The 26,493-nt window shown below is 44.7% G+C and overlaps 1 pseudogene; it reads left to right on the top strand.

Annotated features, from left to right (window-relative positions):
• The first annotated feature begins 3,571 nt into the window (after positions 1-3,571).
• Positions 3,572-3,689, top strand: LOC126209484 (5S ribosomal RNA; annotated as a pseudogene).
• Positions 3,690-26,493: the final 22,804 nt, after the last annotated feature.

Here is a 26,493-nt window from a genome sequence, read left to right as displayed (position 1 = left end):
TCCTCGATGTACAGATTGAAGAGTAGGGGCGAAAGGCTACAGCCTTGTCTTATACCCTTCTTAATACGAGCACTTCGATCTTGATCGTCCACTCTTATTATTCCCTCTTGGTTGTAGTACATATTGTATATGACCCGTCTCTTCCTATAGCTTACCCCTACTTTTTTCAGAATCTCGAACAGCTTGCACCATTTTATATTGTCGAACGCTTTTTCCAGGTCGACAAATCCTATGAAAGTGTCTTGATTTTTCTTTAGTCTTGCTTCCATTATTAACCGCAACGTCAGAATTGCCTCTCACGTGCCTTTACCTTCCCTAAAGCCAAACTGATCGTCATTTAGCGCATGCTCAATTTTCTTTTCCATTCTTCTGTATATTATTCTTGTCAGCAACTTGGGTGCAGGGGCTGTTAAGCTGATTGTGCGATAATTCTCGCTCTTGTCAGCTCTTGCCGTCTTCGGAATTGTGTGGATGATGCTTTTCCGAAAGGCAGATGGTATGACGCCAGACTCATATATTCTACACACCAACGTGAATAGTAGTTTTGTTGCCACTTCCCCCCATGATTTTAGAAATTCTGATGGAATGTTATCTATCCCTTCTGCCTTATTCGACCGTAAGTCCTCCAAAGCTCTTTTAAATTCCGATTCTAATACTGGATCCCCTATCTCTTCTAAATCGACTCCTGTTTCTTCTTCTATCACATCAGACAAATCTTCACCCTCATAGAGGCTTTCAATGTATTCTTTCCACCTATCTGCTCTCTCCTCTGCATTTAACAATGCAATTCCCGTTGCACTCTTAATGTTACCACCGTTGCTTTTAATGTCACCAAAGGTTGTTTTGACTTTCCTGTATGCTGAGTCTGTCCTTCCGACTATCATATCTTTTTCGATGTCTTCACATTTTTCCTGCAGCCATTTCGTCTTAGCTTCCCTACACTTCCTATTTATTTCATTCCTCAGCAACTTGTATTTCTGTATTCCTGATTTTCCCGGAACGTGTTTGTACTTCCTCCTTTCATCAATCAACTGAAGTATTTCCTCTGTTATCCATGGTTTCTTCGCAGCTACCTTCTTTGTGCCTATGTTTTCCTTCCCAACTTCTGTGATGGCCCTTTTTAGAGATATCCATTCCTCTTCAACTGTACTGCCTACTGCGCTATTCCTTATTGCTATATCTATAGCGTTAGAGAACTTCAAACGTATCTCGTCATTCCTTAGTACTTCCGTATCCCACTTCTTTGCGTATTGATTCTTCCTGACTAATGTCTTGAACTTCAGCCTACTCTTCATCACTACTATATTGTGATCTGGGTCTATATCTGCTCCTGGGTACGCCTTACAATCCAGTATCTGATTTCGGAATCTCTGTCTGACCATGATGTAATCTAATTGAAATCTTCCCGTATCTCCCGGCCTTTTCCAAGTATACTTCCTCCTCTTGTGATTCTTGAACAGGGTATTCGCTATTACTAGCTGAAACTTGTTACAGAACTCAATTAGTCTTTCTCCTCTTTCATTCCTTGTCCCAAGCCCATATTCTCCTCTAACCTTTTCTTCTACTCCTTCCCCTACAACTGCATTCCAGTCGCCCATGACTATTAGAGTTTCGTCCCCCTTTACATACTGCATTACCCTTTCAATATCCTCATACACTTTCTCTATCTGTTCATCTTCAGCTTGCGACGTCGGCATGTATACGCGAACTATCGTTGTCGGTGTTGGTCTGCTGTTGATTCTGATTAGAACAACCCGGTCACTGAACTGTTCACAGTAACACACCCTCTGCCCTACCTTCCTATTCATAACGAATCCTACACCTGTTATACCATTTTCTGCTGCTGTTGATATTACCCGATATTCATCTGACCAGAAATCCTTGTCTTCCTTCCACTTCACTTCACTGACCCCTACTATATCTAGATTGAGCTTTGCATTTCCCTTTTCAGATTTTCTAGTTTCCCTACCACGTTCAAGCTTCTGACATTCCACGCCCCGACTCGTAGAACGTTATCCTTTCGTTGATTATTCAATCTTTTTCTCATGGTAACCTCCCCCTTGGCAGTCCCCTCCCGGAGATCCGAATGGGGGACTATTCCGGAATCTTTTGCCAATGGAGCGATCATCATGACACTTCTTCAATTACAGGCCACATGTCCTGTGGATACACGTTACGTGTCTTTAATGCAGTGGTTTCCATTGCCTTCTGCATCCACATGTCGTTGATCATTGCTGATTCTTCCGCCTTTAGGGGCAATTTGCCACCCCTAGGACAAGAGAGTGCCATGAACCTCTATCCGATCCTCCGCCCTCTTTGACAAGGCCGTTGGCAGAATGAGGCTGACTTCTTATGCCGGAAGTCTTCGGCCGCCAATGCTGATTATTTATCAAAATTAAGGTAGTGGCGGGGATCGAACCCAGGACCGAAGACGTTTTGATTATGAATTAAAGACGCTACCCCTAGACTTTTTTCAAAGACCTGGGTGAAGGGAGGTACCCGCCGGCCGCGGTGGCGAGCGGTTCTAGGTGCTTGAGTGCAGAACCGCGCTGCTGCTACTGTCGCAGGTTCGAATCCTGCCTCGGGCATGGATGTGGGTGATGTCCTTAGGTTATTTAGGTTTAAGTAGTTCTAAGTCTAGGGGACTGATGACCTCAGATGTTAAGTCCCATAGTGCTCAGAGCCATTTGAACCATTTGAAGGGAAGTAACGACCGTTGATGGGCAGGGAGAAACATTCGTCGCGCTAGCCACTTTGATGACGGTGCCTCTCGAAAAACACACTTCGTACTGGGCAATAGTGAACAACAGACGTGCAAGACTTCGCCATCAATACGCGTGACCTGATCGGTTCATTTGATTATTTTTGTGCACAGTATTGATGAGATGTGGATCCACCTCTTGCTCGAGAAACTTTTGTTTTCCCCATCCAGGGACAACTCGTGGTCTAGCAGTTTAGTACAAATACACGGAAGTGCAAAACTTAAGGACGAAAGTAGCGTTCGTATGATGTGTCACTGACAATTGATATAGCTGGATGAAACTTCAACCATACTTAGAAAGAACTGCTTCAGTACAGTGTAGTGGGTAGCTGGATGACTAACAGAAACACCACTTTTTTTTTCAAAGACAGTAATTATACTGAAGCCACAGCGATTTACAAAAGGCGGGTAATGGTTCTTAATAACATGCTTGATTGCCGCAGACAGAAATGTATGACCCGCAACGTACAACTTCGCTGGCCACAAAGCTGGTAAGGAGTCCTTGTGGCAGGGCGTTTCAGTCCTCCATCAGGGCGGTTAACTGCTGGATGCTCGTTGGTGCATGTGGACTTGCTACAATACGTCCAGCAGACAGATCCCACGCGCTGTCGATGGGATTTAAGTCGGGGGCACAGACAGGCCGGTCCATTCACCGAATATTTTCTCGTTCAGCAGCTCCTTCGTCTGCACTGCTGGTAGCGGTCGCGCGTTGTCATCCATAAAAATAGTGTCAGGGGCGAATGCGCCCCTGAAAAGACGCACGTGAGAAATTCATATCGCTTTATATTATTACCTCTAAATGCTTAATATGGCAACGGCCTTGCCGCAGTGGTTACACCGGTTCCCGTTAGATCACCGAAGTTAAGCGCTGTCGGGCGTGGTCGGTACTTGGATGGGTGACCATCCAGGCCACCATGCGCTGTTGCCATTTTTCGGGGTGCACTCAGCCTCGTGATGCCAATTGAGGAGCTACTCGACCGAATAGTAGCGGCTTCGATCAAGAATACCATCTTACGACCGGGAGAGCGGTGTACTGACCCCACGCCCCTCCTATCCGCATCCTTCACCGAGGATGACACGGCGGTCGGATGGTCCCGGTAGGCCACTCGTGGCTTGAAGACGGAGTGCTAAATGCTTAATATGATCTGACGTGCCCAAGTTTGCTATTAATCTTGTAATCGCGTAGTTTGTTATAGGCATTATCTTGAGTTCATCGAATTTTGAAAATACCCATCAAGTGGTGATTTTTCCAATTTTTCCTCCGTTTCTTAGCCTTCGCCAAATCTTGTTCTGCAGACAACGGCATAGCCAACCAACAAACCGAGCGAGGTGCAGCAGTGGTTAGTACACTGGACCAGCATTCGGGAGCACGACGGTTCAAACCGGCGTCCGGCCATCCTCATTTAGGTTTTCCGCGATTTCCCTAAATCGTTCCAGGTAGTTGCCGGAATGGTTCCTTGGAAAGAGCACGGCCGCTTTCCTTCTCCATCCTTGGTACAATCAGAGCTTGTGTTCCGTCTCTTATGATCTCGTTATCGACGGAACGTTAAACCTTAATGTTACCTCCTTCCTATTACACGTCCTTGGGGCACACTTCTGTTAAGGATTCGTCATAGAATACAACGTGCTCAGTGTAAAGTATTGACAGTTCTTAGTAAGGACCACACAGCCTCCAGTAGGCAAGAAATATTATTCGGATGAGATGTAGTTGATTTCTCGAACTGTGCCATCGACAGCCTCCGAAATATGAAAACGATCCGGCTGGTCCCGGCGGAGGTTCGAGTCTTCCCTCGGGCATGGGTGTGTGTGTTTGTCCTTAGGATAATTTAGGTTAAGTAGTGTGTAAGCTTAGGGACTGATGACCTTAGCAGTTAAGTCCCATAAGATTTCACACACATTTGAACATTTTTCTGTAAACGATCTTTACCAGCCCCGTGCTATGCTTGCAGCAAAGGACCATTCTTTTAGCAAGTCGAATCAAGATGTTACGGATTAGTGTTGTTATGCTGAGTACGTGGCTCCTATCCTGTACACAGTACGACATTTTGAATAGTAGCTTTCAGTTCCGTCTATCATTGACCCATACGTATAAGGTGTTTCTATGCGGCCTTCATTTTAAGTTTTCCACGGGTGTCTTCAAATTTGTTCTAAAATGTAGAAAATACTGCTGGTGATATTCACAGGATTTCCTGTACTGCCACGTTCCAAGTACTTTTAGTTTTATTTTAAAGTGTACATGTTTGTAGCGGATTAAGTGCCATATTAGGGCTCTCAAGCAAGAGATTTGTTTAACCTGGAGCGGTTTACAGCCTACGAGTGAGCGTCGGCCTGTTTTCCCGTTAGCAGCAGTGCCGCATTTCCCTTGACGGACGATAAATGTCACCAGAAAAAAAAGACTTGGCACGCACACACACGAGCACACACACACACGTGCACGCACACACACGTGCACACACACACACACACACACACACACACACACACACACACACATGCACACACATACGCACATATATGAGCACACACACATACACTCACGTACGCACATCAGAGACAAGCGAATGTAAGCCGCCGCACTTGGCAGCAAAGACTGGCGTCGAGGGAACCGGTACCGGCAGCTACTACGTAACACTAGTTAGCCAGATGACAGCTCGCATAATTAACACCAGCCATGTGTCGTGCCTCGTACGAAGAGTTTTACTGCCAGCGACGCAACTCATTACAACCCCGCTGCATTCCTTTGCACCCGGTCAGTGCGTGTTTTGCGATCTGATCCAACTGAACTCCAAGCCATTAAAAAATCGTTCCAACAATAGTCTTGTATTGTTATCTCTGATACCTCCTATCCTTCTTGCAATTTATGTAGGTCCTTGCGCTTCCAATGTTTTCCACTGTTTCTCCATTCACAAATCCATTTTTCCGCACCGTGTGACATGCTTACTTAAAACCACATACTTTAATTTTCATCAAATGATGTGCTTTCCCCTTATGACCTACTTTAATTTTCCTCACAGGTGGAAACACTGTTTATGATCGAGTCTTGTTGTTGTTATGGTCTTCAGTCCTGAGACTGGTTTGATGCAGCTCTCCATGCTACTCTATCCTGTACAAGCTTCTTCATCTCCCAGTACCTACTGCAACTTACATCCTTCTGAATCTGCTTAGTGTATTCATCTCTTGGTCTCCCTCTACGATTTTTACCCTCCATGCTGCCCTCCAATACTAAATTGGTGATCCCTTGATGCCTCAGAACATGTCCTACCAACCGATCCCGTCTTCTCGTCAAGTTTTGCCACAAACTCCTCTTCTCCCCAATTTCATTCAATACCTCCTCATTTGTTATGTGATCTACCCATCTAATCTTCAGCATTCTTCTGATAGAGTCTTACAATGTTGAAAAAATGTTCAAATGTGTGTGAAAATTTATGAGACTTAAATGCTAAGATCATCACTCCCTAAACTTACACACTACTTATCCTAAATTATCCTAAGGACAAACACACACACCCATGGCTGAGGGAGGACTCGAACCTCCACCGGGACCAGCCGCACAGTCCATGACTGCAGCGCCCTAGACCGCTCGGCTAATCCCGCGCGGCTGCAATGTTGACGTATGTGTGTTTTCCACTTTAAAAAACTTATATAATTTTCATTAGTGCTCTATTAGTGAACGAACACAACACTGAAAACGATTTATGACGTTAGTCCGTAGACGTTCAATGTAAAGCTCCTGAGTCGTAGCTTTTATCGAATGTACAGCTTTACCACGGTAAAGCTGAAATACGTCATACCTGGCTCAAGCTGGAGGCATTATTTGACCGAACGAAATAGGCAGTCCAGTCACATTAGAGTGACCACCGCCTTTCTTCGGTGTCACCGTGCAATAACTACTCAACAGACGGCACGTGACACACTAGGAGCCGCGTGAGATTAGCCGAGCGGTCTGAGGCGCTGCAGTCATGGACTGTGCGTCTGGTCCTGGTGGAGGTTCGAGTCCTCCCTCGGCCATGGGTGTGTGTGGTTGTCCTTAGGATAATTTAGGTTAAGTAGTGTGTAAGCTTACGGACTGATGACCTTAGCAGTTAAGTGCCATAAGATTTCACACACATTTGAACATTTTGCACACTAGAAGTGGAGGGAGTGTAAAGCGTGCTGGTGAGACGAGGAAAACAGTGCAGTCGTTGTCGTAATGCGGAAACGGAACGATTTAACCGACGTTCAAAATGGGAAGATCACTGGGGCTTTCCGACCAAGGATGGAAGGATTTCCGAAACGGCTAACTTTATAACCCGTTCGCGTACAGTCGTAGTTAAAACATATCGTGCATGGCAAAATGGCGTTCTCCAAAACTGGCGCCGAGGGAACTGTCGTGCACCACGGGAAATAGATGACAGCCATGATTGACGGCTGAGGATATGTATACGGGCGAGTAGACGTGCAGCTGTTGAGCATCTGACCGCCGCGATGAACCAAGAGATTACCAACAGCGTCTCAAGTCCATGTCCTCCTTCAAACGTCTTAACCTTCGTAACAGAACTTTCACTGAACGTCTGACGAAGGGGGACGAACCCGTATGAGCAACCCATTCAAAAAAGGGAACAAGGACTAAATGATACTCTGGACTGGCCAAGATTTTATTGGCCGAGGTGCAGAAGGACTCTTCAATTGCGGCGATTGCTGCTTGGTTTCAAGGCCGCAGTTTTCACAAAACCTTGGAAGAAAGTTTAGATCGTCTTGAAGCAGCTAAGTTCGCTGTAGACTTTAACACAACATTCCTTCTGACCGTCTCGAAGCAGTCATGTCACAAATTTTATCGCAATCCTCCTCATGGTCAATAACTCTGGCAGAGTACGTTTATATGTACCATCACGTACTCTAAAGGCTTTCAGATTTATTGTACTTTTTGTCTACAGTCTTGTAGAGTCAGATCCCTTACGTTCTGAACGTTTTCTGGTGTGATGCCGGTTGACACTGATTTGGGAAGGATGTACGTGGAGACACCTATCGAAAAATTCTGATTTGGTGAACTTTTCGATATCACCTAATTACTGCGAGTTCAGGTAGATTCAAACAGTCATCTTTCCGCATACCATACGCGAATGGGAAGATAAGAAACCCTACAATAGGAAGTATCAAATGGTTAAAATGGCTCTGAGCACTATGGGACTTAACTTCTGAGGTCATCAGTCCCCTAGAACTTAGAACTACTTAAACCTAACCAACCTAAGGACATCACACACATCCATGCCCGAGGCAGGATTCGAAGCTGCGACAGTAGCGGTCGCGCGGTTCCAGACTGTAGCGCGTAGAACCGCTCGGCCACCACGGCCGACAATAGGAAGTATCTACTGCCATCAACTTCTCAGTGATTTGCAGAGTACACAGTGTGTCCCGGTGTAGTTGTTACTGTGCCTATGAAAAATAAAAGCCATGGAACATTTTCACAAATTCAGTGGATTTATTCAAAATAGTCCTCCCCTGAATCAAACCACAGCTGAAATCGTTTTAAAAGTGTTTGGAAAGAGTCACTGTATTGCATTTAGTACTGCAGTACTTTCATTGCGAATTTCAATTTAGGAAACAACCAGAAGTCGGTTGGGGCCCAATTCGGCGAATATGACGGGTGATCCAGGAATATGATCTGTTTGCTGGCCAAAACCTGGTGCGTAGTCTTCGCTTTGTGGGCTGAGTTGTCGTCTTGGAGGAGCAACCAGGAACCCGACTTTCGGTATTGGGTTCGAGTTCAACGAATTCTCGCTCCCCAACGCCGTAGGACACTGCTCTATTTCCATTTTCCGACGAGTGTCAGACATAAAGTGTTATACTCACGGCCAGGATGCCTGCTGCAGCAATTCTAGCGCTTTGACTTTCTACGCAGCCATTTTTGAAACTTTAAGGATCGTAACGCCGCATTCGCAACGAGATAGCATTGCAGTTTGTAATTTCATAAAGCAGTCCTAACAGAACTGGGACACAACGTATATTTTCGTGGAGGCAGATGTAGACGATAGCCACCGAAAGCTACGTGTGAACAGCATGCGCCTGTATTCACAAAGCAATCATCCCGTTCGCCGCAATACACTCGGGAAGCATATTTCATTGCGTGTCACGTTATGCGGGTCAGCAGGGGCAGCCGGACAACGGGCGGTCGGAGATTCCGTCACGACTGCGGCGCCCCGCTGGCGGCCAGGGGAACTAAGGCGCGGCGCCGAGCTGCGCCTGAATCCCAAATGCGGACGCAAGGGCGGCTCCTTTGGACGGCGTCCACGGCGGCCGTTAAGGTTGGGAGCGGCTCGGAACACCGGCCGGTCGCCACACCACGGTGCGAACTCGCGTCGACGGCGTACAATTTTTTAGGATTGGCCGCGCAAGGCAAGGCCATCCGGGAATTTGACTCATCTGATTCTCAGCTATGCAGGTGAGCGGCTACGTCTCCGGTAATTATCTGCAATCTTGTGAACGCTGGAGCAGATGAGACATTCTCCCAGTGTTAGATTTCTCGTCTGTTCAGATTCTCTGAGCGCCCTTTACCCTCTCCAGCGTTTGTACCCGGCAGACAAAGTAACCCAGACTATCCAGGACGCCCACCTCCAACTACAGCGACTGGGGAAGCAGGTGTCTTTCTGCTGGGTACCAGGACACGCGGGAATTCTGGGGAATGAAAGGGCTGATCGAGCAGCCAAGGAGGCGTGTCGTGACCGTGAGGTCTTTCAGTGTGCTCTCCCCCTATATGCCCTCACCACGCTGTTGCGGTATAAAGTCCTGTGTAGCTGGGAACATGAGTGGCTAGCAGTGACCGACAACAAGCTCCGTGTCGTCAAGCCCAAAACTCGGCAGTGCCGGACTTCACTCCGGCCACATCGACGGGACGAGGTCCTCCTTACTCGTCTTCGCATCGGACACAGCCCTATGACGCATGGATTTTTACTCCGGCGAGAGGACCCTCCGATGTGTGGTGCTTGTGGCTTTGCACATCACGGTGCACCACATATTATTGGACTGCATTTTATTTGCTGACCAGCGGGTTGCAGCGGATTTGCCGGCCGATCTGCAGTCTATTTTATGCAACGATCAAACGAATGTGGTTAGCGTTTTAAAGTTTAGTGAATTGTCCCACGTTTTTAACAAGATTTTGCGGAGATGTTTTTAATGTGTCAACAGGGTGGCTGGCTCACCCAAGTTTTTTGTAAGTGGTCAGCCAGTTACATTTCCCTGTGCTGTTCTTTCAGCTCTTCTGTGTTTTGTTTTCCCTCTGTTTTAATTTCTTGATTAGCTATCTTGACTCCCCATTGGTTTTAGTGCACGTGGGAGTGCCTGTGCGAAAGAGTAATTGTGTGGTCATTTCGTGTGCATGCGTGTACGACAGTTTTCGTTCTTATCCACATTCGTTTATTTTAATCATTGTTAGGATGCTGATAACCTCGCCGTTGGGCGCCCATAAGATCCCCAAACCACACACACCCCTCCCTGGGTCTAAGCCTCTAGGCATTTCAATCGAAGAAGATTAGAGCTCAAAACCCCGTCGAAGCTGATAGTCAGAAGACCACTAGTGGACTCACGAATGACGGAAGAAGGCGTTGTCGCCTCTTCAATAAAGCCTACAATGCAACACCCGAAGTGATTCACAGAAATCAGGACACACTTCAGTCTCTAGAAGATGAGACCAGGATTCTAAAATATGAGACCCTCAATCGATTAGTCCTTGTGTTCCTACCTGTATTTCCTCAGTAACTGACTAGTACACAGTGAGGCTCCTCTGACAGACCAATTATTCGGCCATCTCGCTTTTCTTTTCAGCAATATCCACCACCCTCCTACCCCTTTAGAACTTTTATGTGCACAGCACCTTCAAAACGTAAATTTTCCTCTGTACTTCTTGAACTGAAAAATAACATCAGCAAAAGGAAGATAATGCCAAGAAAAAGACGACGCCAGCGATTGCTCTCTAAATAGAGAAAAATGAAGTACTTGTATCGAAGGTCAGGTGAGTACCACACTCAGGCACTGATAACAGGCAACAATGCCGGAACATCGTTCTGCTAACTCAGTTTCATCCATTCTTGCTACGTTGGATAGTGTGACGCCAGCCGATATGTATGTTATAAATACAAAAAAAGACGTCAGCTGTACATTCACCTTCAATTTATTTTACAGAGTACCGGTTTCGGCGATATGATACTCCCTCATCAACTTTTCAGCGACAAAACTAATGTAAGTCATATACAAAAACAACCAGTCTTCACTCCAGCTTGTGTACGCACGACTTCAGTATGGTTCGAAGACTAGCAATTTTCCATGCATGTCGTACAAACGTTTTGTCATTGAAAATTCAACAACTATCTAGGTAGAGGATCTGATGATGGCGTATTATATCGCAGCAGTATATGACCTATAAAATAAATTTGAGGTAAAGTTATAGCTGAGAGTTGGCTTTTTTCATTTTTTTTTCATATGGCACTGCTGTGCTGCGTATGGCGGCAGACGACCTAATTTGAAATTGTCTCCTCTGACCAGATGTGAAACTTCAAGTATATCCGCTTGGTGTATGACCACACTAATTGTACAAGTGTATTATTTGACAGTGAGGTTAGGTTAGGTTAGGTTAGGTTAGGTTAGGTTAGGTTAGGTTCTCCAGCTGCATCAAGTGGTTAAACACCCACGAGCTTCCAGTCGCGATCTTATTGGCTATTGTCAAGTGGTGACTGGATCAGCTAATATAGGTTTCCGTACGTACGTCTCGCGAAAACGGCATGAGAGAGATCCCAGCCCTCAAAGTGCTTAGCAACGGTCGTTCTTCCTGCGCACCATTCACGACTGTGGCAGGAAAACAGTGAATTAGGAACGAACAATCATGCACAAACTACCCTCGTAGTAGCACTTTGCGATGTTTGCAGCCGTATCCTACCAACCAGTTACGTGGTTCAAATGGCTCTGAGCACTATGGTACTTAACTTCTAAGATCATGAGTCCGCTAGAACTCAGAACTACTTAAACCAAACTAAGCTAACACACACACACATCCAGTCCCGAGACAGGATTCGAACCTGCGACCGTAGCGGTCCCACGGTTCCACACTGTAGCGCCTAGAACCACTCGGTCACTCCGGCCGACCAAGTTAAGTGGTTTGCATCGCTAAAACCCAATATTTTGAGGCAGCATATGTGTTTGTGACAAGCACCTTTGAACCACAAGGTAAGACCCAACATAATTGTGGCTGGCTGAGCGCTGTACACCACCAACGTCCTGCACCAGCCGATAGTACGGGCCTGTGATTGGCTGCAAACAGCGATTGGGACAACTATCACGTTATTTTCGAAAGGCTCGACAAAGGAAACGATGAACATAATTGTGTTGTAAAGGAAACAAAAGAATAATTCGGAGTATGAATTAAAATCCATGGAGAAGAAATAAAAACTTTGAGGTTAGCCGATGACATTGCAATTCCGTCAGAGACAGTAAAGGACCTGGAAGAGCAGCTGAACGGAATGGACAGTGTCTTGAAAGGAGGATATAAGATGAACATCAACAAAAGCAGAACGAGGATAATGGGATGCAGTCGAATTAAGTCGGGTGATGCTGAGGGAATTAGATTAGGAAATGCGACATTTAAAGTAGTAAAGGAGTTTTGCTATTTGGGGAGCAAAATGACTGATGATAGTCGAAGTAGAGAGGATATAAAATGTAGACTGGCAATGGCAAGGAAATCGTTTCTGAAGAAGAGAAATTTGTTATCATCGAGTATAGATTTACGTGTCAGCAAGTCGTTTCTGAAAGTATTTGTATGGAGTGTACCCATGTATGGAAGTGAAACGTGGACGATAAATAGTTTGGACAAGAATAGAACCTTTCGAAATGTGGTGCTACAGAAGAACGCTGAAGATTAGATGGGTAGATCACATAACTAATGAGGAGGTATTGAATAGAATTGGGGAGAAGAGGAGCTTGTGGCACAACTTGACAAGAAGAAGGGACCGGTTGGTAGGACATGTTCTGAGGCATCAAGGGATCACCAATTTAGTATTGGAGGGCAGCGTGGAGGGTAAAAATCGTAGAGGGAGACCAAGAGATGAATACGCTAAACAGATTCAGAAGGATGTAGGTTGCAGTAGGTACTGGGAGATGAAGAAGCTTGCACAGGATGGAGTAGTATCGAGAGCCGCATCAAACCAGTCTCAGGACTGAAGACCATCACAACAACAACAATTGTGTTTTGCCTATTGTTTTTCCCCGTAGCAGTTTTTTTAGCGCTTAGCAGTTTTGCAAAGAGACACTGGGGTAACAGGAAAGGAGAGCGCTTGCAGTGGCGAGCCGACAGGCCTCGTCCAGCCCCGAGGTGACAGGTGCGCGCGGCGGCAGCGGGAAGCGGCCAGCGGTGACGTGGCCGGCCACGGCCAGCCGGATGCGCCGGCGGGTCGCGACCCCGTGGCCCTGTCGCCCCTGTCCCCAGACCTACATCCGCAGATGTGCGCGACGCGCCGCCGTAAATGTCAACGCACTTCCCGAAAGCGTGCCTCCGAGAATGAAATGTTGGCGGCATTCAAACCCCTCTCTCTCTCTCAGTCTTAGTGACGGAAAAAACCGAACGAAAACAATCGATTCAGTTAACTGTTGCCACAAAAAAAAAAATTAATAAATAAATCGACTCATTTGGCTTTAGCTTTACGTATCGCTTGAATTATTCATTCATTCTTTTGAGTCAAACCAGTCTCTTAGAGCAACCGAATGAAAACAATCGATTCGGTCGCTTGTAGATTTACATATTCGTAAGGTTATTATAATTCATATATTTCTGTCGAGTGAATCTAGTTTGTGGCGGCAACTAAATGAAAACTTCCGACGCATTCCGCATCATTTAGCTCGGAACGGGAACACTCGATCGTTTTGCCACTGTTAAACGTTACTGTCGAGTGCTCCCTGTTATCCTCTGTCGTCACTGTACCGTCCCAAAAAAAATTTTTTGCGGCAAGTACAAGTAACAGTAAAAGCTTAAAAATCAATTGAGTAAATGAGCGAACAATTACAAAAATTGCGCATATGTGCTTTCCGTTCACGTCACCTCAGCATTTACCGAAATAGAATTGCCGGTGGTGGTTGCAGACCAACGGGAAGAGAGAAATAAACTTCAATAAATTTAAATAAAAAGTAACTGTTCATTTACTTAAACATAAATTTGTAATGTAGCACCAGTTATTAACCTTTTAAAGCCAACTAAAGGCCCACATCTAACGCCAGAAGTATGAAAAATTCCCGTACAAGTAAATGAATACATAAATTGTGAAAATACTTCATTTTTAATAAAACTGTTTTTATTCGTGTGTCCCTGAAATAAGCTACATTATTTGTCCTTAAAAGAGACGGCGACCCTAGTCAATGACTGAAAATTTATGCGAATGAAATCACTAAAACCTCGAGACGAAGTCAAACATTCATGTAACTGCCGTAATCATCAGAGATTTTTGTCAGTCGATTGCCTCACATAAGTGAAGCGACTCGAATCAGCATAAGTGACTAAAAACATGCACATAGCTGACATGGTCACAGATACTAATTTCATTCTGTTGCATCATTCGACTGAAGAAATTGACTCAACGATCGACTGGCCGAGCGATTGTTAAAACCAGTCGGTTGTAGCCCCGACATGCGGTGCATGTTAGAAGTCTGTTCTGTGACTAAGTTGAAGTGCTCAGTGATACAAATTTACGTGTTTAACGATAGAAATATGGTGGATATGCAATCAGTGACTAATCTGAAGCGCTCAATTATGCAAGTTTATGTCTGCAATGATATGAATGCGGCAAAAACTACAAACGTTGTCTGCTGGACGGAAACTATGAAAACAAAGTACTACAAACCGACATTTCACGTGAGACACATCCCAATGCAAACCTGTAACTCAAGCATCTTTGTGACGTGCTTATAATTATGTATTATTTATATTTTAGGATAAAATCAGTGAAAAACGCAGCACATCTTGTAATGAAACCATTAAAGTTGTATGACGATGAATCGTAAGGATTCGAAACCGGTAACGGTACCTTTTGAATATTTTTTTTTCTCCTGATAACAACGTCCTCTTTAGTAGTCCCCGCCCGGAGACCCGAATGGGGGACTGTTTTACCTCCGGAATATTTTACCCAAGAGGACGCCATCATCATTTAATCATACAGTAAAGCTGCATGCCCTCGGAAAAAATTACGGCTGTGGTTTCCCCTTGCTTTCGCAGTACCAGAACAGCAAGCCCATTTTGGTTAGTGTTACAAGGCCAGATCAATCATCCAGACTGTTGCCCCTGCAACTACTGAAAAGGCTGCTGCCCCTCTTCAGGAACCACGCCTTTGTCTGGCTTCTCAACAGATACCCCACCGTTGTGGTTGCACCTACGGTACGGCTATTTGTATCGTTGAGGCACGCAAGCCTCCACACCAACGGCAAGGTCCATGGTTCATGGTGGGGGCCTTTTGAATAAAGGAACTTAAAATAAATTTGTGGCTGGTTGCTGTCTCAACAACATCAAAACTGTAAGTGTTTTCAGAACTAGTTATAAACTGTGTGGACGTATAAGCCATAATTCTTATAACACTATCATCTAACTATTAAAATTAAATTTGCGTATGTCGATTTCGACACGTTAAGAATGAGACGACGAATTCCTTTACTAACTACAAAATTCGGTCCGATGTCTCCAAGAATCGAGTTGGCGTTCGTATTCTAATGAGGGGAGAAATCACCAAAATGAAGATTGCACCGTGCGTGGAAAGGTCTATAATGTCGTCGGCATCCCTTCGCCAATAGGAAGCGTTCGCACTGGGAGGCCGGAATGTCTGCGGCCATAACGAGGTCTCGCAGAGGCCAGCCGCGGACGCCCTTCCAGCGTTCTCCAGTTCTTGCCTCGCGCTGGCCTGCGTGCTTCTTGCACAGGTAACGGCTCTCTCGGCGTTACGATGGCCGCTCGCAGCACTCATCCCCACAAATATTTGCAGCGATAATCACAGGCTGGAGATACTTTATGCAGCCAGTCTCATAAATTATACTTTTAGCGGTCTTTTCGGCGCTGAAAGCCGGCAACCCGCGAGGTGAAATAACCCAAATGATATATTGCACAAGGCCGATATTCAAAGGAATACATTAGTGTCTGGCCCGAAATGCGTGTTTTATGTGCCGGTACCGTATTTCGTAAGAATGCTGGGGCCAGCTGTACAGATAGGCCAATGACATCGCTGCTTTAAGAGCTGTATTGAAATTTGCATCCATTCAAAAATGGTTCAAATGGCTCTGAGCACTATGGGACTCAACTGCTGTGGTCATTAGTCCCCTAGAACTTAGAACTACTTAAACCTAACTAACCTAAGGACATCACAAACATCCATGCCCGAGGCAGGATTCGAACCTGCGGCCGTATCAGTCGCACGGTTCCGGACAGCGCGCCTAGAACCGCGAGACCACCGCGGCCGGCTGCATCCATTGTGTTTGGGAGTCTTCTAATTCCGAAAATCCTATACACTCAGTCGTATCACATATTTAAGTTAGAGAAAAGGAAGATTCTCATTAGGTAAATTTTGGAGGAAATTTTATGTCTGTACCGTGCTAGGTGACACAGTGGTTAAGCGACTGACTCGCATTCGGGAGGCACTGTCCACTGTCCACCCATCGTGAAGTGAGTTCCCCACAGTTTCCTAAATGAGCTGCAAGCAAATGTTGGGTTGTTTCCTTAAATGATCACGTCCGATCTCTTTCCCATGCTTGTCCACATGACACAGTGCTCTGCCTGAAAGGAAAGTCTCTCAAAGACTGTTTGAAGTCTGCCGGCCGAAGTGGCCGTGCGGTTAAAGGCGCTGCAGTCTGGAACCGCAAGACCGCTACGGTCGCAGGTTCGAAGCCTGCCTCGGGCATGGATGTTTGTGATGTCCTTAGGTTAGTTAGGTTTAACTAGTTCTAAGTTCTAGGGGACTAATGACCTCAGCAGTTGAGTCCCATAGTGCTCAGAGCCATGTGAACCATTTAGAGCCCTGTTTGAAGTCTGTCTAGTTATCGGCGTCAGTGAAGTTTCGCTGTCTTATTACTAAAAGTTTAAATAATATGTAATGTAACTCATGAATCACAGCACAGTCTTCACGAAATGACTCTTTACGAGAGCTAAAACTTTAAGCGATACCAGAACGCATGCATGATTCTTTCAGTCTCGCGGACAAACGTCTGGCAGAATCTAAAGCCGTCGGCACACGGACCGTGCATCCGAACGCTGAGCGTTGAGCGTGCCGAGTTTCTGACGTCATAGCGTGGAATAGCAAGCTAGGGAGTCTTTCCGAACGTGCAGAGCAATATCTGGTATGTCAGATATTCTGAGCGTGCGTCTGAGCGTTGAGCAATGAGATGGCACAACGTCACCTACGTCACAAGCACGCCGTCTCCCTTCAGTACAGAGTCGTGAGGCGCCATATTGGCATTCATTTCAAGCCTATATGTATATATGCCGTTTCTGACAAGGGAACCTCCCCATCGCACCCCCCTCAGATTTAGTTATAAGTTAGCACAGTGGATAGGCCTTGATAAGCTGAACACAGATCAATTGAGAAAACAGGAAGAATTTGTGTGGAACTGTGAAAAAATAAGCAAAATATACAAACTGAGTAGTCCATGGGCCACATAAGCAACATCATGGACGCAGTGTGCTTAGAAGCGCCGTGGTCCCGTGGTACCGTGAGCAGCTGCTGAATGAGAGATCCTTGATTCAAGTCTTCCCTCGACTGAAAATTTTACTTTCTTTATTTTTGCATAGTTATTATCTGTCCGTTCGTTCATTGACATCACTGTTCACTGTAATAAGTTTAGTGTCTGTGTTTTGCGACCGCACTGCAAAACCGTGCGATTAGTAGACGAAAGGACGTGCCTCTCCAATGGGAACAGAAAACATTTGATCGTAAGGTCATAGGTCAACCGATTCCTCCACAGGAAAACACATCTGATATATTCTATACGACACTGGTGACGGCATGTGCGTCACATGACAGGAATATGTTGTCGACCCACCTAACTTGTACACTTGGCGAATGGGTAAAAAGATTCTTCTACCTTGCCCGATTTAGGTTTTCTTGTGGATGTGATAATCACTCCCAAAAAAGTGATGAAAACATAAGAGTTTGTCACATAAACTGAAAATAAAAAATTAAAATTTACACTTGATGGAAGAGTTGAACCTAGGACCTTTCGTTCCGCAGCTGCTCACGTTACCACGAGACCACGGCGCTGCTGTGTTACTATCGTCCTTATTGTTGCTTATCTTCCCTTGAACTACTCAGTTTGTATATTTTGCTTATTTTTTCACAGTTCTACACAACTTCTTCCTGTTTTCTCAATTGATCTGTGTTCAGTTTTTCAAGGCCTATCCACTGTGCCAACTTATAACTAAATCTGAGGGGGTTGCGATGGGGAGGTTCCCTTGTGAGCACCAGCAAATTGAGAATCACTGGAAAACCCGTTGTTAACTGTGTGATCCGTTGCAATAAAGTAATGAGAAACATCATATTCGTGGCAAAAGAATTATTATAACTTGTGTATTATGAGAGTAGGCTATTTGAAGGCAGCGACACACTGAAGATCCACCCAGAACGCATTGTTCTTGGTATAATTTGTTATAATTAAATTTCAATTAGTATCATATCTACGATTAAGGTTTTCAACAAGGGGTAACATAATATGATTAGATGTAAGTGGTGTGCTGTTGAATTAGCGTAATTAGTAGCGTCACTGGCCTGTGTTGTTAGCTGGGGCGGTGGTTCGCGTCTTGACACTTCTAAATTTTTGTTTCTAACATTCGCGTTTTAATTAGGTTCTGATTCTTTATTATTAGTTAAATATAAGTATATACTATAATATTTGATGTTATGTATATATAAGTTCACCTTTTTCGAGGGGTGACTTTGTTCGATTGGCTTAAGCTACAGGACAGCTTGCGCTACTTTATAAAAGATATTTCGCTCCTTTTTCTTTTACGCTTCGTAATTCACATGTTGCAAAGATTCTGCTACCGCGTAGGAACAGTGATCAAGTAAGACTGACCTTGGTGTTTTACTAAAATGTGGGAATGATGAAATAATGTTTATCTTAAGCGGATAAGTATTCCAAATTTGTAATGCACTGTTCGTAATGGAACTTTTGTAAGCATGTGTCCTTATTGATTGGACATGGTACTTTCCTTTTCGTGGACGATGGAGGAAATGTGCGTTTTAATAGCGCTAACGTGGGAATTTTACGCTCGCCCGCTGAGTAAACAGTGTGATTTACGAATTAGAAATATCCCTTAACTGCCGCTGGAGTGCGTTGCGATCGCGTATATCACGTTGGGGCCCACGTACCGTATGCACAAGGCGCATCGTTCCTGAGCGTTCAGCAGCACGTTGAACTTGGCACGCTCAGCGTTACCGTTCGACAGCACGGTCCGTGTGCCGACGGCTTAAGACTACGCTTTCAATAGCTTCTTCCTCCTGCTATTAGCTCTCCTGCGAAGCATGAAGGACGAGTACTCATGAAAGAAATAGTTTGAGGGAGAATGGCATCACCAGTCCTCACTCTATAGGAGGCAACGTCCGATTTCAGTCTCATGAATGCTTCTTACATTTCTTATATGTCCTTTGAAAAAAGAAAGTATCATTGAAATAAAACGAAAATAATCATCCGCACTGCTTTGGTTGAAGCAGATCCTCTACCACATAAAAAAGCAGCCTCTGAACGTCGTGCCCTAATCAAGGTCTCAGGGTACACCAGATGAAGAAGTCGAGCTACGGCGTCGAAATATCGTTTTGGGAAGAGGCTGACCACCGGCAGAACATCTGATCTCAACAACATGACAACGAATCGCTGGGAAATGGTCATCAGTCCCCTAGAACTTAGAACTACTTAAACCTAACTAACCTAAGGACATCACACAACACCCAGTCATCACGAGGCAGAGAAAATCCCCGACCCCGCCGGGAATCGAACCCGGGAACCCGGGCGTGGGAAGCGAGAACGCTACCGCACGACCACGAGCTGCGGACAATCGCTGGGAAAGTCAAGAGATTATAATGACAGGAATTTATGACAAAGATACACGACTCATATCGGATCCCCGTTCATGTTACGTTAACGAAATTCTAACAGTTGGTTTTTAATCATAGACAAACTTAAATATTTAATATCCGAGGTGCTAATTTGAGGTGGCAAACGATGACCAACTCGGACATAGCTAGTTGTAACGACCAAGTAAAATTTAATTATCAAACTCTCATTTATTACTGCCAGAAGCAGATGATAAGTTATGACCAGTCGCAAGAATGGCAAGAACATCACAGAATTTGTCGTAGGCATAACCACGATCGAGAGGAAAGCCATGACGACCTCCGATATGAGAAACAGGTTATGAGGAGGAGATACGGTGCAATTTAGGATGAGACTAAATGCAGCTTGCCGCTGTTTTCACACACATAGATTTTTTTTTTCCCTTTGGTGGAAGTCGCACTGATTGCAAGAAAAAGACGTATGGTCAAATATGAATAAAGTTCTTCTCCTCTGAATTGTTAATGTGACACTTTAACTGTCAGGCAACGTAACAGTCATTTTCGAGTGTTCTTTTTTATGCGTTGATTTTTCTTTAAGTCTGTCGAAGCCTATCATTGAGATGATTGCTTGTGCATTGTGTGACTACGGCGCCGCGCCTACAGTCCCACAGCCGTAGTTTACGGCCATGCAGAACAGACCAATAAATCTATAGCTGGTGTCGCCAACAGACAGCATGTTAAGGACAGACGCGAGTACCTAACGCGGCAGACTTCCCACTGTTTTATGCAGCGAGAGTGCGTGGCCCCCTTCGGCCCACCTCTAGCAATCCGGTGTCCATTCGTTCTCCCAGCAGTTCAGAGCTAATTTCCAGTCTGCACTGTAGACACTGAAGCTTCGATGGGAAAAGTTGGAATGCATTAACTACTTTCTGCATTTCTGTGCTGTTTAACAAATTGTATAAATGCTTCGAAAATCTGGTTGAAGATGGTAATCACGCAATGAAACCAAAAGATGCGACACATATTCAGTGTCTACAGAACAGTACATCCAAATACTTTTCCAACTTCATTCTCATCGTAGAAGAAGCGAAAAAAGTCTGTTTAAAAAACGCCACCGGGCCTCCAGTTGCGTCAGGTAATTAATATACCACGGGCTCTCGACAAATCTCTTCTTAACCACTTGATGCGGCTGAAGGGCGAGAATATTTTACTGAATTTTACTACTAAGGGATTCATTCTTCCTATGAAATTCCATTTTCTAGGATACTATTTAAGGCGATGAAAGCAAAGGAAGATTCAGCAACAATCAGACAATGTGGCTGAAGCAAGGACAAAATGTAGATTAGCGGTAAACGAACAAAAAATCTGCAAAAGTAATATATTGTCATTAAACGTTTCACATAAATAACTAAAGGTTTTGAAACCGTACATGAGAATTGAATGATATGTGAACGAAAAATGTTGACAGTGGAGAAACTAAAACTGAAAATACTTCAAGCGTTGTAGGGACTGATGACCTTAGCAGTTAAGTGCCAAAAGATTTCACACACATTTGAACATTTTGAACTTCAAGCGTAGAGCTACAGATGATGTAAATGTACATTTAAAATGTTATGTGAAGCGAAGGCACGTAATAGAAAGGCATGTATAGAACATCTTCTATATGGGGAAGAGCCGTTCGACAGGACATGTAGTAATGTATCGTATAGCTATCAATAAAAATACGGAGGCATCAGCGAGAACAAAAAAAAGTAATAAAATAACCAGAAAGAGTAGCACAAATAGTAAACAATACTGTGTGGAAGGTCCAGATGAGATAGTGAGTGGATAACAGTGCACGTGAAAATAATATTTGTATTGTGCTTTTACAGACCAATAGTACGGGTCAGGTCTCGTTAAATCTGACATTACAAAAATGCACAACAAACGAAATAACGGACATGTTCGTGCAGGTTAAGGCGCAGCGAGATAGCAGGCGAGACAGGGAGGGAATAGACGCGGATCGAGTCAGCGCGACTAATTGACCGCCGTTGGTCTGCTACACCGGCCAGACTGAGTGTGGTTTCAGGCTACTTTCCACGACTGTTTACACAAATGAAGGGCTGGTCGCTAATTTCCATCTCAGAATGTGCGGTAGAGAAACAATTGAAATACATTCACACACAAAGCGAAGTTTACGCATTTCGGAAGCAGATGACGTTCACTACTCTCTCTTCCTTTCGTTAATTGATGATTGTGATGAAAGCAAGAACATCCAACCACAGAGTTAAAATAACATGTATTGGCCAAATCATGAAAACAGAGCATCCCGCATGATGTGATATATGCTTGGAAAGACAGATATTAAACAAGATAGTTCCTCAAGGACCATTATAATAATGAGTTAGTTTTAGGGTTTCGTAACTCAGTCGGTAAAAACGGAAACCTTATAGCATCGCATTTTTGTAAAAACCCCTTTTTCTGAAGAACGTGTAGAAGTACCAAGTTGAAATTTACGTCAGGTACTAAGGTCTATGGGCCCTTTGTCGCGTGGGAAAATCAAGGTCCTAAGCCAACGCAATAAAAATACTCGAAACCTCAGACAAAACCTGTAGGATAATTCCCGATGACCTACAATCATGAAATTTCACAAGATGCAAGGTTTCACAGAAAAAGTAAGACAAAAAATCCTAAAACTGATAATTTAAAATTATGTCTCTTAAAAAATACTTTTTTACCACTTGTTGTCCATCTGTTAAGACCTCTTTCTCTTAAGAAAAGGTAGAGGTATCATGTTAAAGTTTACGTCAAATACTAAGGTCTACCGCCTCTTGACTTAGTAAGTTTTTTTTGGAAATTTGTGGTAAGGTCTAATGGGACCAAACTGCTGAGGTCATCGGTCCCTAAGCTTACGCACTACTTAATATAACTTAAACTAACCTACGCTAAGGACAACACGCACACCCATGCCCGACGGAGGACTCGAACCTCCTACGGGGTAAGCCGTGCGAACCGTGACAAGGCGCCCAAGACCGCTCGGCTACCCGGCGCGGCTGCTTTGTACTTGATTTAAGCGTCCGTATCAATGTAATCAAAAGATACGGCCATATATGTCACAGATTTTGGTACGCCCAAACTCACTTATGAAAAGTTATAGATGAAATATCCACATAGATATCGGTCCTGGTGGTCAAGCGGTAAAGCGTGTACCTAAAAACACAGAGATAGTGGGATCGAATGTCTTCCGTACCACGGATTTATTTTTTGTTTAAACAAAAACTAGCCTTCACCTCACAAAGATGTCATGAGTCGCCAGGAACAACACGTGGTTCGGATTCCACGTTAAACTATAGGTCTACTTTCCCCGACTGAACAACTGGGGTAGGTTAGGGACCCTTGAATGGTTCAAATGGGTCTAAGCACTATGGGACTCGACACCTGAGGTCATCAGCCCCCTAGACTTAGAACTACTTAAACCTAAGGACAGCACACACATCCATGCCCGAGGCAGGATTCGAACCTGCTACCGTAATAGCAGCACAGTTCCGGACTGAAGCGCCTAGAACCGCTCGGCCACAGCGGCCGGCTAAGGACCCTTAAATCTCCGAAGTGGCGTCCAGCAGAAAGCCGTGCACCTGGCGACTGAGCCACACGAAGTTGTTATTGTTATTATTATTAGTATTATTATTATCTGTATACGTAATTGTGTACGGAATCCTCATAGCGGGAGTCCTGCCCGCACCTGTCTGTTTATTTTTTCCTCTTCTTCGACTTAGATCCAACCTAGCGTTAAGAGATACCATCGTTCACTCTAAACGGCCCCCAGACAAGAGCACTCGTGCTAGTACCTCACAAGTCCGGAGAACGAAGTTGCTGCAGCGCCCTTGAAATTTTAGTTGCGTGTAACACAAAAGAAGCTTAGGATGAGAAAAATTTATTCAGAGTTTCTTACCTCACTCATCGGTCGGGAGTCTAATTGTGTCGCGAAACGGCTTCCCGCCAAAATCACCTTATCTGTCCCGGTATTAGGTAGGGCACCGGTTACTTCTGAACTCGAGGGACCTCATTCCCGCAGATCGTGCGAAGACTTAAGAGGGATGAAGCAGGGGGCAGGAAGGGGGGGGGGGGCAGCTCGTTCCGGCAGTCCGTGACCTTGGCCGACTAGCGCTAAACGGGACGACGCGTCGAGGCGCCACCGCCAGATGCCTATGCAAATTTAATGTCGGCCACTGCGCGGGAATTTTCGCCCTGCTATCGCCATGTAGAGCAGCCAATTGCTACCGAGTACCGTACGACCCGATACGAGACTGCCATGTAAGGCTGGCCCGGCGCTCGTTTCTTCCTTCTTTTTTACCCCTTGTTTTGTGATCTCGCTGGACGAGATGTGATGATTATGCACAAATGCCGACCTGGGGACCGATTTCGGGAGCCAAACTTGTTCGCCCACAGATTACGTTGCGCCGTCTACTCGCTGAAATCGTCAATGCCAAGCATTTATTACTGAAAAACATTTCAGCAAAATTTTGCGATAAATTGTGTAAATTACCTCTATAGATTCACTAGAAACCAGAACATTTTCAGACACGAAACGGGTGTTGGTATATAGTTAGATACGGACAAGAGCAGCAATTCTTCGTGATGTGGATGATACAAATTCTTGGTACGTGGTCACAGGAAGATGGCAGAAGTGTTCGCGCACAGTTTACTGCGTAGATGTAGAGTATAAAGTACAGGAGTGTAAACACCGAGATACTATCTGACTGCATACCGACAGTGGTGTCAGTGTAATTATGACTTTGGACTCACCTTTGGGAAGAGAGAGGGTCGGTTCCCTGTACGGCCGTCCAGCCCTAGCGGTTACTTAAATCGCTGAAGGCAAATGCTGGGATTAGTTGTTAGAAAAGGAGACAGCCGATTTTCTTCCCTATACTTATTCATTCATTTGCTTGATTTCACGAAAACTGTGTCCAACAGAACGATACCTGACGAATTTGATGTTCATAAAATAACCTGAAAATAGCTACCGTGATCCTTAAAACCATTGTAGCACGATTTTGAAATACACTATTGACTACCGAAACTGGTATGCAATACATTAACCATGATGGGAGTTCAATGATAGATAATAATATTGAAATAGTCAATAGCACTTAAAGCTTCTTTGGCGGTTCTAGAATCCGTTAACGCGCTGGTGAATATCGCTCCATGCCATAATATTACCATCACGAACTACTAAGTCCCACAGAAGGTGTTTGAAGAAGGTACAGTCCAGGAGGGTGGCTTGTATTGGCGAAATGATGGACGTGGAGCAACAGGAATCCTGATTCTTGTGACTGGGATACTCATTTCATCGTCCTACTGTCCAACGTAGAAGTCCCGTACCCGATAAATCCTTAATTCACGATGTGCGACTCAATTCCATCGTCCTGCAGCCCAATTTTGAAGTCCCTGTACCTAACACGTCCATAATTGACGATATGTTTGGTGAATAAGCCCAGTTCCACAATGAGTAATGAACAACACACTCTGAAATACTTACGCCTTCCCCTGTATTGCACTTCACTCTTAGCTGCGTCACGGAGAGCGACTTGCAAAACTAGGACTCGTTCGATGGCCATGTTATTGTGTTTGTGGCGGACGGTCTTCGCTAATGTAACAGTCGACCGCTCCTAGTAGTTGCATAACGAATTCATGCAGACGACAGAATGTGAACAGCCTCCCTGTATCCATGGTATTTACCTTTGCTGCACAAATCGGCAACTCTTCATATTGTCTGTAGACAATGTAACATTTGGCGTCATCATTACTAGCCATTTGATATTCACTGCTTCATAAAGGCCTTCTTTGTATTTCCCCGTGCCTCACAATCTCGAAGCCTGCGGACCGGTGTTGCCTCATGTTTTCTGTCGTCGTTTTCGGTTAACTCGTTGTTTCGGTCTTTTCTTATCTCTCAGAGCCGAGCAAGGAATTTCCTTAGTGACCCTGTTATCTGTTCGCCCAGCTATATGTCTCACTCAAGTTCGTTTCATGTTTATTATTGTTGTTATTCCGCCTTTCTCTTTAGCATGTATCCATATCCATTTTTTTGTGTTCCTGAGCCTCGTAGTAATCCTCAACAGGCAGCTATTCATTGCTCACTCTGCAGTCTTCTCTTTCTGCGCGCTTTTGGCATTAAAACTCGATATTTCACTACAATAAACGCTGTCGGATAAGTCTGTTAGTTCGAATCTCACACATACTCTATATGTTTTTCTTTTCTCCTTCTCTATTTGTAAAATTATTAACCATTATGATGATGTACTATCTGAGATAAGATCAAGATCTCATTGTAGGCTGAATATTGCAGAACGATTGTGAGGTATTCGTTAAAGGAATAAGTAAAATCATAATTGTATTATTAGATGAAACTTACGATTAGGCCTTTGAGGTGTCCCGACAGGTCGACTGTATACCTAGAAAGCAGTGCGGGAAGCGATCGATAATGATGAGACACATGATTGGTATGTGGCTAGTCCGTCCAACCGTTATTGTCAGTACGTGACTCCTAGTGATGCTGGTGCATCTTTATTCATTTGCCCTCACGAGGCTGAGTGAACCCCGTACCAGAAATCCCTACCTCAAAAAATATTCAGAAGGTACAGGGAATAGAACCCAGGTCCTACCGCAACAAAGGCAGCGCCGGCCGCTGTGACCGAGCGGTTCTAGGCGCTTCAGTCCGGA

The sequence above is a fragment of the Schistocerca nitens genome, chromosome 1 (genome assembly GCF_023898315.1).
Source record: "Schistocerca nitens isolate TAMUIC-IGC-003100 chromosome 1, iqSchNite1.1, whole genome shotgun sequence".
Classification (NCBI taxonomy): Eukaryota; Metazoa; Arthropoda; class Insecta; order Orthoptera; family Acrididae; genus Schistocerca; species Schistocerca nitens.
The sequence above is the reverse complement of the archived record's forward strand: the minus strand, read 5'-3'. Positions and strand labels throughout refer to the sequence as shown.